The sequence below is a fragment of the Microcaecilia unicolor genome, chromosome 10 (genome assembly GCF_901765095.1).
Source record: "Microcaecilia unicolor chromosome 10, aMicUni1.1, whole genome shotgun sequence".
Lineage (NCBI taxonomy): Eukaryota > Metazoa > Chordata > Amphibia > Gymnophiona > Siphonopidae > Microcaecilia > Microcaecilia unicolor.
In genome coordinates, this window is record NC_044040.1 from 60,975,749 (window position 1) to 60,992,760 (window position 17,012).

At 44.1% G+C, this 17,012-nt stretch overlaps 1 protein-coding gene across 1 annotated transcript in view; it reads left to right on the forward strand.

Annotated features, from left to right (window-relative positions):
• The window catches only part of DOCK4 (dedicator of cytokinesis 4), a 798,954-nt gene that overhangs the window by 606,631 nt on the left and 175,311 nt on the right, over window positions 1-17,012 (forward strand).

Below are 17,012 nucleotides of genomic sequence, written 5' to 3' on the forward strand. Positions count from 1 at the left end.
CCCACTTTTTCCCAATCAAATCGGGTTCAATGTGGCTAGCAGATTATAACATTAACAATACAAATTGGGTTTTATGTATCTAACATATTATTAAACTAACAATACAAATTAGTCAGTGAATACATCACTATAAAAGACTTGTAGGGTTGAATTAAACAGCGATTAAATAGAATATGATAATTTAAAAGAATAACATTATGAAGCAAGAAAGAATGGAAATGTGCACTTTGCGTTAGAATTTTCCCTTATAAGGGGGGTCCATCAGTAAAAAAAAGTATTTAAAAAAAGGTTTTTAAAGGTTTCTAGAATTACAAATAATTATGCTCCCATCTTACTAGTTTCGGGAAGGAGTTCCACCATGTGGTACATTGGTAAGGGAATCCTGCCGTGAAAGCTGATTTATATACCACTTTTTTGCAACTAGGATAATGGATAGTTAAATAGTCTCTGGAGCCAGGAAGAATTAATTAAAGGTTGCATATAATCTGAGGTTAACACATATAGGGCCCTTAGTTAAATAGTCTCTGGAACCAGGATTAAGGTTATATAAGGGTAGATTAATTAAAGGTTGTATATAATCTGAAGTTAACCGATATACAACCCCTATGGATGTCTCTAGTATTAGCACATGCTAATTTTTAGCATGCACTAAAATCGCTAGTGCACCTACATTTAAAGCCTGTTCTGGCTTTTATGGGGAGCCAGTGTAGTTTCCTGAGCAGAAGAGATGCTTTCTCAAAACGTGACTTTTTTAAGGTCAATTCTTTGGAGCCAGCATAAATGGCATTACAATAATCAATGTGTGATAGTACTAATGATTGTACCAAGGTTCTAAAGATATCATTAGAGAAGAGATATCTTATTCTTTTTAACCTCCACATTACTCTGCTTACAAGTACAGTGAAGTGCACATTAAAAAAATGTTTACTTAAGTGAAAGTAACAATATTATTGCCTAATATACTTTTTGAGTAAAACGTAAAAGTACCACTCCTACAATGAATGTAACTATTGTTAAAATTGTTCTACAACTCATTGTTAACATTGCTGTACAATTCATTCTACTTTGCTTTTAGTAAAACTAAATTTTGAAAATGACTGTCACTCATGTAAGTGCGCTTATGGGTCATTAATCCAGCACAGTTAAAAAGGTATAAAATAAGTGCACTAGCAAAAGTGGAGGTTAACTGATGTCTTCTGACTGGGTCTATAGTTAGTGATCAAGAGAATTTCTGTCCGAAACACTTAACTTCCATATGGAAAAGAATGCTTTATCATCATCATTGTTGTTATCATCTGCATTAGAAGTAGTTCTGTCTGATTCTTCACTTGCATCTTCATCTGTGTCTTCGCTATTGTTGTCATGCTGTCTAGTTACAGAGAAGGCTTTCATAAAGTTGGAATCATTTGTCTTTTCTTGTTCTAACAATTTTTCATTTAATGACAAACTCTGTTTGAATATCTCTCAATGTAAATTTTTCTATGGGATGACCAGCAGTCTGTTGTGAAACAGACATATGTCTGTCCACAAAGAACTGCAACCAGCTGATTCAGCTTCATCTCCGCTTCAAAGTGGCCCAACTTATCATTGTTCTGTTTGGCTGGAGAAAAGTAACCAATTCAACAAACACAGGCAACTCCACTGTTCTCATAGGCTACATTACATTAGATTACATTACAGGAGATTCGTATAGTCTACCAATACCATTTGGTTCTATGTGGATTCCAAGATTTAAGAAAACCAGGTATCTCCTGGCATAGGAGCCAACTTTTCAAAATGATTGGGGTGCTGAAAATATTTTTTTTTACAGGTGGTGCATTGCCCCCTCCCTCCCCTCCCCCCCGCCCCTCCCTCTCCTCCCCCCTTCCCCTCCCTCTTCTCCCGCCCCCTCCTCCCCTCCCCCTTCCCCTCCTTCTTCTCCTGCCTCCCTCCGTTCCAGGCCCCTCCTCCCTCTGAGTTCCAGGCCTCCCTCCCTCCCAGTTCCAGTCCCTCCCTCCCAGTTCCAGTCCCAGGCCCCCTCCCCTCACACCCTCCGAGTTCCAGGCTCCCCTCCCTCCCTGTTCCAGGCCCCCTCCCTCTCCCCTCCCCCTATCTCCCTTCCTTTGATTTCCAGGCCCTCTCCCTCCGAGTTCAAGGCCCCTCCTTCCCTCTGAGTTCCAGCCCCCCCCCCCCCCCCCTCCGAGTTCCAGGCCCATCCCTCCGAGTTCCAGAGACCCGTCCCTCTGAGCTACAGGGCCAGCCCACCTCCCTTCCTCCGAGTTCCAGTGTCCCTCCAAGTTCCAGGGCCCCCCTCCCTCCCTTCGAGTTCTGGGCCCCCTCTCTCTGAATTTTAAAAGTCATCTTACCTTGTCAGGGTTATGGCAGCAGCAGCAGTGAAAAGTGCAGGCTTGGCGCTTCAACCTTCCCTTCTCTCTCTCTCAGCTCTGGTCCCGCCCTCATTTCCTGTTTCTGCAAGGGCGGGACCAGAGCTGAGAGAAGGGAAGGCTGAAGTGCCGAGTGTTATGTTGCAGAGATCAGGCATTTATGTTGGATCAGTATGGTATGCCTTTTTAAACAGGTTAGTTTTTAGTGTTTTCCAAAAGTGTAGGTGGTCGTTCGTAGTTTTCAAAGCTTCTGGTAATGCGTTCCACAGTTGTGTGCTTATGTAGGAAAAACTGGACGCGTAAGTTGATTTGTATTTGAGTCCTTTGCAGCTTGGGTAGTTCAGATTTAGGTACGTTCGTGTTGATTCGGATGTATTTCTAGATGGTAGGTCGATCAAGTCTGTCATGTATCCCGGAGCTTCACCATAGATAATTTTGTGAACCAGAGTGCAGATTTTGAAGGCAATGCGTTCTTTGATCGGGAGCCAGTGTAGTTTTTCGCGAAGGGGTTTTGCACTTTCAGATCGCGTTTTTCCGAAGATAAGCCTAGCTGCCGTGTTTTGAGGGGTCTGAAGTTTCTTTAAGGTTTGTTCTTTGCATCCCACATAAATTACATTCCAGTAGTCTACATGGCTTACTATCATTGGTTGTATCCGTTTGCGAAATATTCCCCTCGGGAAGAATTGTTTCACGCGTTTGAGTTTCCACATTGAGTGGAACATTTTCTTTGTTGTGGATGTCACTTGACTCTCTAGTGTTAAGTTACAGTCCATTGTAACACCGAGGATTTTCAGGCTATCTGAGATAGGGAAGGTGTAATCTGGGTGTTGATAATTGTGGGGTTATCCGCGCTGTGTAGGGATGAGAAGATGAGACAGTGTATTTTTTCTTTATTGAGTTTTAATTGAAATGCATTTGCCCAAGAGTCCATGATGTTCAAGCTGATCTTGATTTTGTTGGTGATTTCTGTCAGTTTAGATTTGTAAGGAATGAATATTTTGACATCGTCTACATAGGTGAAAGGGTTAAGGCTTTGGTTGGATAAGGACTTGGCTAGTGGGGTCATCACTAGGTTGAAGAGGATCGGTGATAGCGGTGATCCCGGTGGTACTCCGCAGTATGCTTTCCACGGTGATATGTTTGAGTTTGAGTTTACTTGATATGTTCTTGTGGTTAGGAAACCCTTGATCCAGCTAAGTATGATTCCACCAATCCTGAACTTATCTGTCTTATTAATATATTATGACTTACCATTTCGAATGCACTAGACATGTCGAATTGGAGGAGGAGGATGTTTTTGCCTGTTGCTATTTCCTGCTTGAATTTGGCTAGGAGGGTGAGTAGTACTGTTTCTGTGCTGTGGAGGGGGCGAAAACCTGACTGTGATTCGTGTAATATTGAGAATTTATTTATAAAGTCTGTAAGTTGTTTGGCTACCATGCTTTCCATCAGTTTGACTGACAATGGAATGGATGCTACTGGACGGTGGTTAGTGATTTCATTTGTTTTTTTCTTGGTTTCTTTTGGTATCGGGGTGAGTAGGATATTGCCATTTTCCTTAGGGAAGAGACCTTGCTGAAGCATGTAGATTAGGTGGGATGTGAGGTCTGCTATGAAGCAGTCAGGGGTGGATTTCATTAGGTAGTTAGGACAGGTATCTAGTTTACAGTGAGTGTTGGAGAACCTGCTGATCGCCTGCGCAACTGCATCGACGGTAAGGAGGGCGAATTTTAACCAGGTTCGGTCAGCCGGGTATTCTCCAGTGGTTGGGTCCAACTCATTAAGGAAGATTTCGATGTCAGTGTTGTCCTGAGGTAGCATGTTGCGTAGGTTTGCAATTTTTTCATTGAAATACTTAGCAAGTTTGTCTGCAGATGGAATGTCTGTATTCGATGTAGTGACCAAGTTGGTGTCTAGGCGTTTGTTCACGAGTTGGTATAATTTCTTTGTGTCTTTGTAATCTGTCCCTATTTTAGTTTTATAGTATGATCTTTTGGTCTGTCTTATTGCATATTTGTATTTTCTTTGTGATTGTTTCCATGTGTTGAGTGTGTGTTCGTCTTTTGTTTTTCTCCATGCTCGTTCGAGTTTCATGGATTGTGTTTTTATCTTTGTCAGTTCATCATTGAACCATGGTATCAAGGTATGCTTACGTGAAGTTCTAGTTCGTAAGAGTGCTATTTCATCTAATATGCTTTTGCATCTTTTATCCCATTCCACGAGGTAATATATGGAGTCTATGTGTGTTGTCCATTCATTGTTGTATATCTGTTGCCAGAATGTTTTCGTGTCTACTTGACCTCTTGTGCTGTAGGATGTGTGCTCTTTTATTTGGTGTAATCCCTTCTTTGGCCAGTGTAGGGATAAGTTTAATTTGTAGTGATCAGACCAGGGTGTTTCTGTCCAAGTAATATTGGTTATTATTAGGTTCTGGTCTGTTGAAAGTTTGTGTGAGATAAGATCAAGTGTGTGCCCTTTGGCGTGGGTTGCTTGCATTTGTGGCCATTTGAGATCCCATAGGTGGAGGAATTCCTTACATTATCGTGCGTTGATTGAGTTTGGGTCTTCTAGGTGAAGGTTGATGTCTCCTAATACTAGTACATTGGAGTTGGTTACACATGTGTTTGAAATGAAGTCCATGAAGTTAGTCTGGCCTTCGTTCCAATTACCTGGAGGTCTGTAAAACAAGACACAATTCAAGGATCGCGTAGGGTTTTGTTGTGGATTCTGATTGAGACAATTTCAAGTTGAGGTGTCATGGACTCTGCAGTGGTTTCGGTGGAAAAGTGGGATCAATAGATTAGTGCTATGCCTCCGCCTCTGTTTTCCTTTCTGGTCTAGTGTGTGATTTTGTATCCTGGAGGGCACAGGTCTAGGATTATGGGGTCCTTTTGGTCGTGGATCCAGGTTTCAGTGATGAAGAGTAGGTCAAGGTCTTCTGCCATGATCCAGTCTGTTAGTATTGCTGTTTTGTTTACTGCAGATCTGGGGTTGATGTAGCCCACTTGAATTGTTTGGAATGGGTCTTCAGCATCTGGTGTTGTGTGGACTTTTATTAGTTGTCATTTATTTGTTGAGGTGGGTTTGTTTGGACCCTTCTTTGCATTCTGTGGTGGTTGTCCGCATGTTGGTGTTTTTCCTTTGTTTACGTTGTTGTCAGTTTGATGAGGTGTGGTGTATCTGATCAAATACAGTATAGCAAATAATAGTAGAAAATCTCCTGGACCGGATGGTATTCATCCTAGAGTACTGATAGAACTGAAAAATGAGCTTGCGGAGCTACTGTTAGTGATATGCAATTTATCCTTAAAATCGAGCGTGGTACCGGAAGATTGGAGGGTGGCCAATGTAACGCCAATTTTTTAAAAAGGTTCCAGGGGAGATCCGGGAAATTATAGACCGGTGAGTCTGACGTCGGTGCCGGGGAAAATGGTAGAGGCTATTATCAAAAACAAAATTACAGAGCACATCAGAGGACATGGATTACTGAGACCAAGTCAGCACGGCTTTTGTATGGGGAAATCTTGCCTGACCAATTTAATTCAATTCTTTGAAGGAGTAAACAAACATGTGGACAAAGGGGAGCTGGTTGATATCGTGTATCTGGATTTTCAAAAGGCGTTTGACAAGGTACCTCATGAAAGGCTACAGAGGAAATTGGAGGGTCATGGGATAGGAGGAAATGTCCTATTGTGGATTAAAAACTGGTTGAAGAATAGGAAACAGAGAGTGGGGTTAAATGGGCAGTATTCACAATGGAGAAGGGTAGTTAGTGGGGTTCCTCAGGGGTCTGTGCTAGGACCGCTGCTTTTTAATATATTTATAAATGATTTAGAGATGGGAGTAACTAGCGAGGTAATTAAATTTGCTGATGACACAAAGTTATTCAAAGTCGTTAACTCGCGACAGGATTGTGAAAACTTAAAGAAGGACCTTACGAGACTGGGAGACTGGGCGGCTAAATGGCAGATGACATTTAATGTGAGCAAGTGCAAGGTGATGCATGTGGGGAAAAAAGAACCCGAATTATAGCTACGTCATGCAAGGTTCCGCGTTAGGAGTTACAGACCACGAAAGGGATCTACATGTCGTCGTCGTCGATAATACACTGAAACCTTCTGCTCAATGTGCTGCTGCGGCTAGGAAAATGAATAGAATGTTGTGTATTATTAGGAAAGGTATGGAAACAGGTGTGAGGATGTTATAATGCCATTGTATTGCTCCATGGTGCGACCGCATTTTGAGTATTGTGTTCAATTCTGGTCATCGCATCTCAAGAAAGATATAGTAGAATTGGAAAAGGTGCAGCGAAGGGCGACTAAAATGATAGCGGGGATGGGACGACTTCCCTATGAAGAAAGACTAAAGAGGCTAGGGCTTTTCAGCTTGGAGAAGAGACGGCTGAGGGGAGACATGATAGAGGTATATAAAATAATGAGTGGAGTTGAACAGGTGGATGTGAAGAGTCTGTTCACGCTTTCCAAAAATACTAGGACTAGGGGGCATGCGTTGAAACTACAGTGTAGTAAATTTAAAACAAATCGGAGAAAATTTTTTTTAACCCAACGCATAATTAAACTCTGGAATTTGTTGCTGGAGAACGAGGTGAAGGCGGTTAGCTTAGCAGAGTTTAAAAAGGGGTTAGACGGTTTTCTAAAGAAGAAGTCCATAAACCACTACTAAATGGACTTGGGAAAAATCCACAATTCCAGGAATAACATGTATAGAATGTTTGTATGTTTGGGAAGCTCACCAGGTGCCCTTGGCCTGGATTGGCCGCTGTTGTGGACAGGATGCTGGGCTCGATGGACCCTTGGTCTTTTCCCAGTGTGGCATTACTTATGTACTTATGTATAGTATGCGTATAATGTTACTTTCTGCAAGAGGGGTGGTTAGGGTTAAGCAGATCAGTGTTAACGAGTAGATTATTAGGAGTAGTTTGAAGGTATTCATTTTGGTTTCTTTTCGCTGTGGGCTACTAATAAGACCGAGTTCTGATGACTGGATGCGTGATAAGACATTTTTTCTTTGGTGTGGGGTCTGGTGTTCTAGTCTTGTATGTTATTTCAGGCTTCCCTTTCTTACTGAGTTAAGAAGAGGGTCTGCCTTTCAGCTGTTGAGATCAGTACTGGATCAGGTTTCAGTGATGAGATAATGAGCAGAGGAGAAGGGAGGGGGGAGAGTAGCTCTGAGTCAAGGTCCTCCCTCAATCAGTCTCTTAGCAACTAATTGGTCCCACCCTCCTTGCCCAGGGCTCAGATTTCTGACTTTGGCTGGAGGGAGAGGGAGGGGAACTTCAGAGCACCTTCAAGGTAATTAGCACAGAGGTGTGACAAATGCAACACAGGAACTCAAGTTGGAAGATTCCATCTCACTCTGATACCCTGCTTCAAAGTTTCTGATCAATTCTGCAACAGTCACTTTAAGCAAATTTCATTTCTTAATCATTTTTATGCTTGCTTAAAATGTTAAAATCTTCATAGATTTGCCAATAAAAAAAACTGTTTTCCTCCTGATTTCTCTGGCTACCTTTGATTGCTGATGACCCAGAGGGGAGGGGTTGCTCTTGAGCAGGGAAAGGTGCTTGAAAGACAAAAGGAAGGTACTTGACTTAATTGCTCTTAGGAATGTGGTCAGTTCTAGCACAGGGCCAGATGCACTAAACGAGCCATTAACGAGCAAGTAGTAAACCCTGGCATGCACTAAAGACTTTTTTCCGAGGAGGGTAGCAGCTAACAAAAACGGAATGCAGATGAGCAAATCGTGTAGAAACCCTATTGTAATGAGATGCACTAACCTTTTCCAATTGCCTTAACGCTGGAAAACGCTGGAAAATCTAACGAGAGGTCTGTACCTCTCATTGGGGCTGCGCAGGATTGGAAAAATTATTGAAATGTTAAAAAAAACAAATCAGGGGGCAAAAACAGCCAAGTGCTCCTCAGGAGCGTCCTTTATGGACGTTCTTCACTATATTAAAAAAAAAAAATCAAACAGGCTCCGATGCTGTTTTGATAAATGTTCAATAAAGACTTCATAAAACTTAAAAAGTGGGAAAAAATCCAAGTGCTTGTCCTTTTTTTTTTTTTTTTTACAAAACTATTATTGGGGTTTGAACCCGCCACCTCAGGATTACAAGACTGGTGCTCTAACTACTCGGCCATAACTCTACTTGCTTGGATGTCCCTCCCATACTTCCAGGTCTCTCAGCTGAATGAAGCACGGCCAAAAAGGACGTTTTTATTATTGCTAGGGGGGGAGGTCGGCCAAAATGGCCGTTTTTTATTTTTTGAAGTGAAGCTTTATTTTAAAAAATCAAACAGGCTCCGATGCTGCAAGCTCTTTTTTGGACATCATTCAACCCGGAATAATAAAAACGTCCTTTTTGGCTGTGCTTCACTCAACTGAGAAACCTGGAAGTCTCTGAGCCAATCACAGCGCGTTGTATGAAGTCTTTATTGAACATCTATCAAAACAGCATAACAAAATACAGCACTCCAGAACAAGTAAGTAATAGCATAACTGATCAGCTCCAGGTCTCTCTCAGCCAATCCCAGCGTGTTTAGCTGTTATCAGTATCAGGGACGTCCAAAAAGTTTTGATTTGTGTCCTCTCACGTCCCGACCCTGGGGGCGCAAGCTGAAAACTACTTAAGCGTCATTTGCCTTTGTGCCAGGCTGAAAGAAAATAAAAAGCAGCTTTTCTGGGCTGGAAGGCTCCTCCGTATCGTCAGGTTAGTTTTTATTGTCTTGCCTCTGAACTGTACATTAGCTTGCAGCCTGTAAAAAGAACGTCTTTTTAGAGGGAGTTTTTTTTATAGCATAACGCTTGGCTGCTCTGCACATGCTCGACCAGCCGATTGGCCGACTGTTTAACGATGGAATAGAGAATGCAAGTAAGCTACAATGAGCAGCTCATTTGCATTCCCGTTCCTGACCGATTTGCTAAGGGAATCGGTAAGGGAAGGGCTCTAACGATTGATTAGTGCATCTAGCCCACAGTCTCTCAGATATTCTGGTTTTGAACTTCCACAAATCTTCTGTTTTTTAATAAGCTTAACTTTTCTGATAGATGCACTTAAATGGTCCCAAACATTGCTTTTCTTAGCTACAAGTTCACTTGAATGCAGATCAGTTACCATCCAGAATAATATAAGCAAAGTTACTTGATTCACTTTCCCTTTCTGGTTTGATTAAGTCTTACAAATCTGCCTCTTCACAAACTTAACTCTTCTGACAAATGCACTTAGACCATTCCAAACATTGCTTTTCTTAGCTAACAGCTCGCTTGTGTGCAGACCGGTTATCATCCAGAACATTTGGTTTTTACTTGATTCACCCTTTCATTCCTGGTTTGATTAACTTACATGAATCTGCCTTTTCACAAGCTTAACTTTCCTGGTTAGATTAAATGCAGTTCAGATGGCTCTTTTAAAGGCATGCTTGTGACTTGTCTGCAAAGATTCAGTTCTAACCTCAGTTGAAAATGGAAAGTTTTCCTGTGTGCAGAACTTCGTGCTGGTCAGGATGGTCTGCAGCACTTTCTGCTGTTCACATTGCTCATTATGTAGTTAAAGTAAGTTTTTAACTTACGGATTGCAGGTACATATTATACATAATTTGAACTGAATTTGAACCTCCACTGACAACCAGTGTAATTTAATGAACATGGGAGTCACTCTGTCATTTCTCTGAGCAGCAAAAATTAAATTAACATGTATTCTGAATCATTTGCAGCTTCCTTAAAATATATTTCTGACACCCCATGTAAACTGTATTGCAACAGTCTAACTGGGATAGTAAAAGACTTTGTACTACTAATCTGAAAACTGAAAGTTCCAGTTAACTTCTTATTCTGCGTAATTTTCTCAGCATAAATAAAGGCCCCCTTGACCAATGCATTTACTTGTTTTTTCCAATGTTAAACTACCTGTCAAGAAAATCCCCCAAATTGTCAAACTAGGGGATAGAGGTGTGGGTGGGGCAGATGGCTGACAGAGTGGAGGCTGGTTGACATTGCTTCTTTAGCGTCTGGATTTTGGAATGGTTTTCTACTTGAATAACAATGGTGAAACGCAAGGTGCGGATGTTTCTATCTGCAGAGTCATTAGTGCCAGGCCTGGTACAACAGACACTGACAGACTTTGAGGGGCATAATAGAACAGGGCGCCCAAGTTTTCATGAGGTGTCCTCGCAGGACGGCCCCACGAAGGGGCGGGGAAACCCGTATTATCGATAATACGGTCGGAGACGCCCAAATCTCAACATTTAGGTCAACCTTCGAGATGGTCGACCTAAATGTTGAGATGAACGACCTTAGAGATGGTGGTCCCCAGTTTTCAGCCATAATGGAAACCGAGGACAGTGCCGACACGCCCCCTGAACTTTGGTCGTCCCCGCGACGGAAAGCAGTTGAGGACGCCCAAAATCGGCTTTCAGTTATGCCAATTTGGGCGACTCTGAGAGAAGGACGCCCATCTCCCGATTTGTGTCGGAAGATGGGCGCCCTTCTCTTTTGAAAATAAGCCTGTTTGTGACTCTGGTTACTGCATCGACCCAAGAACAGGAGCTTGGCAGTGGAGAGCCCTTTCCTGCAGCATTAGACATCACACTGAGTCCAGGATCATTGAAGACTCCTCTCAGACACGGTAGCGTGGGTGACTCAGTGTTGCAAGTGAACGCCACTGAAGCTGGAAGTGCAGCCGTGGTAAACCCACTCAATGGTGCAGCAGGAGCTGGCATCTCCTCTCCTCAGGCGATTCCTCTGGAGGTGGCAGTAGCTACTGATGAGAAAGAGTCTGGTGAACTTACACGCTTGGGACAGGTTGCTGTGAGTGGACCCACAGATTTGAGAGAGGTACTGGCTGCCATCAGATCTTTGCAAAGTACTATGGGCCCCTTTTACTAAGCCATATAGGGGCCTACATGTGCCCAATGCACGCCAAATTGGAGTTACCACCTGGTTACCGCATGGCCCTTGTGGTAATTTCAATTTTGGCGCATGTCTGAAAAATATTTATTTTCTGGCGTGCGTAGTGGACATGCGCCAAGTGGCATCTGACACACATAGGTCATTACCGCCCAAATTCTTTACCACTAGGTCTATGGCTGGTGGTAAGGTCTCAGACCCAAAATGGATGCGCAGCAATTTTGACTTTACCGCACATCCATTTTCAGCAAAAAAGAGGCGTTTTTTACAGGTGCGCTGAAAAATGATTCTGTGAGCACACAAAACATGCGCATACACTACGCAGGCCATTTTTCAGCGCGCCTTTGTAAAAGGACCCCTATGTTACATAAGTTTGATGGAATTTTGGAAGGTCCTGACTATCTCCGAACACAGATACATACCCAGGGAGAGGCTGTTTAAGAAATAAGAGGAGAGGATTTCAAATTTAGAGCAGTCTAATCAAGAACTGAAATCTGTTAAGGTTGGTTTAGAGAAAGACAATCTTGTGTCTCATAAAAAAAATGGAGGCGTTGGAGAATTATGAGCAACGCCTGAATTTGAGATTTTTAAACTTTCCAAGATCCCCCGTACTCTCACTTTTGTAGATGTTAAAGAAATATTTGATTGAAGTCCTGAGAACAACTGTGGACTCTATCCAGCTCATTTTCGAAAGAGATCACTGGCCATTTTCCAACATAAATCGGGAAATGGCTGGCAATCTTCCAAATCCGGCCAAATCGGCATAATTGAAAATCGATTTTGGCCGGCTCCAACTGCTTTCCGTCATGGAGCCGGCGAAAGTTCAAAGGGGCATTCCAGCGAGGTACGTTAGGTGGGACGGGGGCGGGACGAGGCAGAGATCCAGATTGCCGGCCATCTCCCGATAATGGAAAAAAGATAGCCAGGTCTGACGAGCAATTCGCCGGCTTGACTTGGTCCATTTATTTTTAGGACCAAGTCTTAAAAAAGTGCCCAAACTGACCAGATGACCACCGGAGGGAATGGGAGATCACCTCCCCTTACTCCCCCAGTGGTCACCAACCCCCTCCCACCCAAAAAATAACATTTTAAAAACATTTTTTGCCAGCCTGTATGCCAGCCTCAAATGTCATACCCAGCTCCCTGACAGCAGTACGCAGGTCCCTGGAGCAGTTTTTAGTGGGTGCACTGCACTTCAGGCAGGTGGACCCAGGCCCATCCCCCCTACCTGTTACATTTGTGGTGGTAAATGGCAGCCCCCCAAAACCCACTGTACCCACATGTAGGTGGCCCCCATCACCCATAAGGGCTATGGTATTGGTGTACAGGTGTGGGCAGTGGGTTTTGGGGGGGGGGGGTTCGGGGGCTCAGCACCCAAGGTAAGGGAGCTATGCACCTGGGAGCAATTTGTGAAGTCCACTGCAGTGCCCCCTAGGGTGCCCAGTTGGTGTCCTGGCATGTGAGGGGGACTAGTGCACTGCAAATGCTGGCCCCTCCCACGACCAAATGCCTTGCATTTCGCTGGGTTTGATATGGCTTTGGCCCAGTTTCCATTATTGCTGAAAACCGAATCCGGCCACCTCAAACCTGGCGATCTCTGCCATTTGGCCGGGCCGAACCATATAATCGAAGCAAAAGATGGCCAGCCATCTTTTTTGATTATACGGGTCGGGACTGCTTTTTGCGGTGCCACCAAAATAGATGGCCGGCGCCGTTCGATTATGCCCCTCCACACCACATATTACTAGAGTGTATTATATTGGAGGTTTTGTTCAGGCCCTGAAAATGCAAGATGGCAATAAAGTTGGGGCTCATCAGAGTTTTAACTTATCAGAATTCTTGCAGAGTTCTGGAGAGATTGCATTTCCGTTTTAAGGATCAAATGTTTCTTGGTCAAAAAATTCATGTATTTCCTGATCAATCCAGGGCCACACAAATGAGGAGAAAGGCCTTTATGGCTCTTAAACCTCAAATTTGACCTTGGGAGCTACTTATTTCCTGCGGTTTCCTTCTAAATGTATTGTAAAATTGGGGTCTAAGGTTTATTCCTTTGTTGACCCAGGACATTTAAGTAATTTTGTGGAGGCTAGAACAATTGTAGTGTCCACTCCCACAGTGAATGTGGTGGGCACAAAATAGTTAGTCTTCTAACTATAAATGTTAATGTAACTATAGCCTCTGGAAGAAGTTTCCTGTTTATTTTCTTAATATACTAGCCGTTATGCCCGTTAAAATGGGCGAGATTTCCAGCTACCCTCCTTGCCAGGTCTCCGCCCCCCCCCCCCCCCCCCCCCCCCGGAGTCACCGGCCCGGGCCCTCTCTTCGCGATTCAACTTACAGCGCCGAAACCACAGCAGGCAGATCATCTTAGCTGCCGTCGGCCTTCCTTCTCTGCCTGTGTCCCGCCGTCGGCGAGGGGGGGACAGAGGCAGGGAAGGAAGGCCAACGGCAACCTTCGAAAGCTAATCAAGAAATGTATTAAGTTATGTCCAATAAAAAAAGGTATCATCTTATTTTCTTTTCCATGTTTTATTTTGTTTGATTTCTATTGATAGCTTTCTACCTAAAAGCCTAAGGGGTCCTTTTACCAAGGTGTGGTAAAAAGGGCCCTGTGATAGCAGCAGAGGCTATTTTTCCCATGAGCCAGGTCCCTTTTTACTGCACGCCATGGCCCTTTTCACCACAGCGGGTAAAAAGCCCCTAAAAATAAAATGAGCATGCGTTAAGAATATTCTTACCGTGTGGTGATGTGGTGAGGAACTCTTACCGCCACCCATTGTGATGGAGGTAAGGGCTCACAGGGTAACTCATTAGTAAAAATAGCAAAAATATTTCTGGTGTGCCAGAAATGATGTGCACTCGAGGTGGAACTACTGCTGGTGGTCGCATTGGGCCAGCTGTTGTTCCGGTTTGCCGTGCGGCAAGCCTTTCATAAAGAGCCCCTAAATTTGGCTTCCAGAACATCCCTTCCACATTTTCCTATGCCATTGGTACCCACATGTAACAAGATAGATGGCTCCTCCCCAGTGCTATCTAAAATCTTATCTAGGTGATGTGTGCAGTCTGCCTACTTCTCACCTGTGCCCAAATGATCCTCAGTCCACCGGCCACCCACCCATCTACATGCCTAATGACTGAATCACCAACTAAAATGGACATCCTAACTCTTTCATCCTGGGCAAAAGCCGCTGCAGCCATATCCTCAGTGCCAGAGAATATTGCATCCTTTGGAGGGCAGGTCCTAGCTATAGGATCGCTCCATGCTACTCCAGGGTGATCTTCTCCTTTTATGTGACCTTACTCCTCTAAGGCAGCACAGAGGCTGCCAGAGTGAAGGTGGGACTTCTCTACTATGTTTCTGTAGGTCTTCTCTATATACCTGTTATGATTCTGCTAGATAAGCAAGGGAATGTTTGGGACTCGCTCCTGATTGACTTGTCAGGGGCTGAGCTGACATCTGATGCTGCAGACGTCAGAAGCCTGATCTACTTAAGCCTACCTTTCCCTGCAACCCTTTCTTTAGTGTTTGATTGCTGTCAGCTGAAGCCAGCTTTCCTTTCTCTCTGTTTGTGCTTGTGCACTGTATTTACGTTGGAGATTTGCTTTCTCTCCTGGTAGCTCGTAGATTCTGTGTGAGTGCTGAGTGTTCCCAGCCTGTGCTTGATTGCCTCACTACACTGCGCCTGGATTTATTTATTTTTGTTACATTTGTACCCCATGCTTTCCCATTCATGGCAGGCTCAATGCAGCTTACATGGGGCAATGGAGGGTTAAGTGACTTGCCCAGAGTCACAAGGAGCTGCCTGTGCCTGAAGTGGGAATCGAACTCAGTTCCTCAGTTCCCCAGGACCAAAGTCCACCACACTAACCACTAGGCCACTCCTCCACTGCTTTGCTTGTGTTCTCTGCTTTGCTAGTGTTGTTTGTGGTAAGTTTGCCCCTTGTATCGTTCCAGTTTGTTTACGCTTCCCTTTCCTCTGTGTTAAGCCTTTGTCTACAGTATAAGCCCTGCTTCTGGCAGATTGTGGTTTGAAGCAGTCTGTTCCTTTTGCCTGCTTTTATTCCTTCTTTGCTGTGTCTGTCTCCTGTTTCTGGTGAGCGCTGCTCATTTTATCTGTGTGTGTTTAAGCAACGTTCACTGTTTGCTTAACATTCCCTTGTCCTTGTGTGCAGTGTGTCACAGCCTTGTGTATACCTTTATTGCAGTTCCCTTTATCCCTGTGCGTTGTGAGGCCAGCCTTGTGCATTCTTGTGTGTAGATTCCCTTTACCTTTGAGATCTGTGTGGCACAGCCTTGTTTATTCCTATATAGCAGTTCCCTTTATCCCTGTATGTTGTGTGGTTAGCATTGTGTATTCTTGGGTGACTTTCCCTTTCCATTGTGTGCTATAGGGTACAGCCTAGAGTGTTCTCTTGTGTGGCTTCCTTTATCCTTGACTGCCGGTGGCACAGCCTTGTGTTTCCTATAGGAATGTCTGTCAGTCCCCTTTTTCCCTTGCATTCTTAGCTAGCGCTGTGTGCATTGCTGGTGCTCCTGTCCCTTTGGGGACCCCTCATTGTTCTTTCTCCCCTTCCCAGTGTATGACTTGATTCCTGTTCGGCCGCTTGGACTGTGTGCGAGTGGGTTCCCGATAGGCCGTGAGGCCTGCCTGAATGCTCTTATCTCCCATTTTCTGGTGGTGTTAGTTAGTTGTTGTTGTGTGTGCAGGGCTTGGTGGTTGCGGTGGTGCGTAGCCTGTTTGGTCTACCCTAGGCCTTGGCCAAAACCCTATACTAGGCCTCGGCCTGGGCTCAAGGGCTCACGACCAGATTAAAAATACCTTTCTGCCTCAGCTCTTCCAGGCCTGCTGCTCTAGCCTCAAGAGATTGGACTTGCTCTCTGAAAGCTAGGAGCTCTTTGCACCAAGCATACACATGTGGAGGGGCATTTTCGATATAACATCCAAATCCGATTTTGGATGTTTTACCAAAAACATCCAAAAATCAAGTGGGGAACTTTGTGATTTTTGAACCAGAAAAGTGTCTATCTCTTTGTTTTGAAAGTGGCCATTTCCTAGACATTTTATGCTCAGTGCATTTTTCTTTTTTGACCATTTTCAAAGAAAAAACTTCCAAGGGAGAAATGCACAAAAACAAGCCATTGGGATGTATGGGGGCCATCATTCTATGTAGGCTAGCCTCACATACATCCTAGCAGAGCAGTGAGGCAACCTAGGGGGCGCTGCAGTGGACCTCACATAAAAGGTCCCAGTTACACATCTCATCGTCACCCCCTTAAATTGAATGGTGAGCCCTCAGAAACCTACTGTACCCAGCTGTACACCACTACAATAGCCCTTATGTTACAGGTGTCACCTATATGTGAGTACAGTAAGTTTTCAGTGGGTTTTGGAGGGCTTACTCTTTCCGCTATAAGTGTAACAGAGTGGGATATGAGCCTAGGTCACCTTCTCTACAGTACACTGCACTGACCACTAAGCTACTCCAGGGACCTGCTTGTTGCTCTAATCGGACTGGCCATAACATCTGAAGGTGTCATGGAGGCTGTTATGTATTGTTTTTCACATCTTTGGGTGTGGGGGATGGGAGGGGGTCAGTGACTACTGGGGAAGTAAGGGGGATTATGTTTTAATCCCTTCAGTGGTCATCTGGTTATTTAGGGGCACCTTTTTGTGACTTAGTCATGATTCAAACTGGTCTAGTCCAAAATGTCTAACTCTTAGC